We start from the raw sequence: 3,037 nt of genomic DNA, 5'->3' as shown, positions 1-3,037 counted from the left end.
TAGAAAAGTCTTACAATAAATAGAGATATGATAGTTTTTAGTGCTAAAAAGACAGAAGTGATGAGAATGAGAGAATGAGTAGACATGCCTGTGCTATTATCAGAGAAATGCAATGGTGCCATCTGCTGGTGTGAGGTGGCAATGTTCCATTGTATCTCACAGTAAAGGAAAGCAGGACACAACCCACTAGTTATTTTATTAAGTTTGTTTGTTTGTGTGTTTGTTTTTGCTAAATCAAATTTTTTAAATTACTTGAGCAAGATTAATAACTTTAATACAAACTAACCCACACATCTGCACTACCTTCTATTAGAGGTGTTATTTGTTTATTTTTATTTTTTATTTATTTATTATTTGCACAGATAGAATGTGACATCAAATAAACAAACAAACAAACAAACAAAATAACTGTGCAGGGAAAGTAAAAAAAAAAAAGCCTTAAAGAGGCTTGTACGAGGTACTTTCCCTCCAAGGAAACACAGAAAAAAGAAAAGATTGAGAAAAAACAAACAAACAAATAATAATAATAATAATAATAATAATAATAAAATAAAATTATAATAGTAATATGTAGTTACTCAATATACATAATTAGAAGAATATACACAAATACATATTTACTATTTGGATTGGTTATAATGAGAGTAGATAAGTTTTAAGCTGTTTTTTTAAACTACTGATGCTATTGCAGATTTTCAAATGAGTTGGTAAGCAGTTCAATATTAAGGGCCCTCTGTGCGAAAGTGCAAACTGTCCAATTGATGTTCTAAAAAAAAGCAGCACGGAGGTTATTAGAGGATCTAGTGGAGTAGTGATGAACTTGAAAGTTATATTGAAAATTGTTTTCATAACAATCAGGAAGTAGGTTATTGGTAAAAGAGAAAATAAACTGACATATTTGAAACTGGTTCATTTCATACACATTGGGTATATGAAGATTTTGAAAAAGTGGGCGTGAGGTTGCACGGAAATTTGCTGAGGTGACCATTCTAACAAATCGCTTCTGAAGAATATGTAAACAGTTGATACTACTTTTGCAAGTGCTAGCCCAAACTATATTACAGTAAGAGAGATATGGATATGTTCACAGGTACTCATGCTAAAATTACACTAAAACAATTCTAATATCATTTGTGGTGGTGGCATTCGTGCACATTTATGTTGTGAATGCAATACATAAAATACAAACTTTTATTTAAAAAAATCCTTAGCCAGCATGAATCATTAATAACCTTATTATATGATTTGCCATAATGGATCGCGCCAGACGACGCGGGGGGGTGTGAACTGTATGAGGTATGCTTGGGCACAGTTCTGTACTGCTTGAGTGGGTCTCAAGCGTAAACCCCCCCCGCAGCAAGCTGAGAATGCAGATAAGGGAGGTGAAGGGGTGGTGGTGGGCGCGAGGTTGAACGTCACAAAGGTGAGGGGAAACAGGGAGGTATATATATGGCCAAGGGGAGGAGCTTGTAATTGAGGCGCGCTCCATATACCAAAACTCTGTTAATACTTAACATCACTTTTCCATAATGGATCGCACCAGATGACGCGGGGGGGGGGGGGGCGTGAACTGTATGAGGTATGCTTGGGCACAGTTCTGTACTGCTTGAGTGGGTCTCAAGCGTAAACCCCAAAACAATGGAAGAAAGTATGGCAACTAATGGAATTAAGGAAATACAGAAGCTAGAAGTTCGTGGGCAGTGAACAGGTCTCGGGCGTGAGTGCGGATGTAGCTGTGATAGACATGGGAGGACCAGCGGCCGAGGATCTGAACGGTGTGGTCAGGTAAACCTTGGTGAGAAGCTGTAGTGGCTGCTCCGATTCTGAAAGAATGGGCGGAGAAATGTGCGGGGTTAAATCCACTGAGGGAGAGTACGTTCTTGAGGTGAAAATGAAACCAATGACTGGTAGCAGGGGAACCGGATTCACTGATAAACAGGGGGTCATGAGGACGAGCACCTTGGGAGAGACGGAACTGGAGGTAGAGCTGGAGAGGTTCGTAAGGACTGAGAGATTAATGAAGTCTGAATATGTAAACTGGTGTATATATACCAAATTGTTTAGTTTTGCTTCTCTTGATGTTGAAAATGAGGGTGTCGGTGTCCAGGATGGTGATATCAGACAGACAGGGGTGGAGAGAGGGATGATGAGTGGTGGAAGGAGTGGTAAATTCTGAAACTCGGAGAAAACCAAAGAAAGCTAGCAAAAACATAGCTTCTAAGGTTTGAGAAATGCTGGGAGAATATTGTCTGGAACGTAGAGTGGAAAGGCAGCAGGAGAGAATGTGAGAGGTTAGGGGAAGACGTTTGTGAGTGAGAGGAGGTTCGCTCCTTTTAATGCCTTTTAAAAGCAGTGTGATCTGAGGATGACTAACGAAAGGATGAGGTGAGCCATGGAGGAGTTTATGAAAGAAGTTGATAGCTGACAGGTAAACTTTGAGGGAGGATGATCGAATGTAGAGGCGGGAGCTGGTAAGGTGAGGAAGTTGGCCGTGCTAAATAGATCAAAGGAGGGAAAGGGGATTGAAAGAAAAACGTGGAACTGACGAAAACATTGCCATCCTGTCCAGTAAGTAGAAAGAGTGTTGGGGGAAACGGCGTTAAGAATGAGGTCCTGGGATTGGAGAGTCAAATTGTAGAAGGCGTGTGCAGCGGGAAGACGGTGTCCAAATAAGGTGGAACTGGGGTTGGATGTGGGTCTGAGAGTGGAGCCAAGGTCCTGAATTTCTGAAATTGGAAACGAGACAGAGAATCAGCAATGGGGTTAGATGAACCAGGAATGTGAACAGCTTTGAGAATGAACTGATGCATGATGGAGTGCCACGTGAGCCTCTGGAGCAATGGCATTAAGGTCGGGGAATTTGACCGACCCTTGTTGATTGCGTTTACTACGGCTAGATTATCAGAGTGCGTGAAAATGACGCGTCGCGTCCATTCGTGTCCCCATAGCAGGGCAGCGACGATGATGGGGTAAAGTTCACGAAGCGCGGACGAATCACAAAGATCCGAGGGGAGCTGAAAAAATTCGGCAGGCCATT

General features: G+C 41.4%; 1 pseudogene; it reads right to left on the bottom strand.

Moving 5' to 3' along the window:
* Positions 1 to 1,566: 1,566 nt before the first annotated feature.
* On the bottom strand, positions 1,567 to 2,748 carry LOC111188550 (uncharacterized; annotated as a pseudogene).
* Positions 2,749 to 3,037: the final 289 nt, after the last annotated feature.

Source organism: Astyanax mexicanus, chromosome 2 (assembly GCF_023375975.1).
Source record: "Astyanax mexicanus isolate ESR-SI-001 chromosome 2, AstMex3_surface, whole genome shotgun sequence".
Taxonomy (NCBI): Eukaryota; Metazoa; Chordata; class Actinopteri; order Characiformes; family Acestrorhamphidae; genus Astyanax; species Astyanax mexicanus.
Note: the sequence above shows the minus strand (reverse complement) of the source record. Positions and strands in the feature narration are given on the sequence as shown.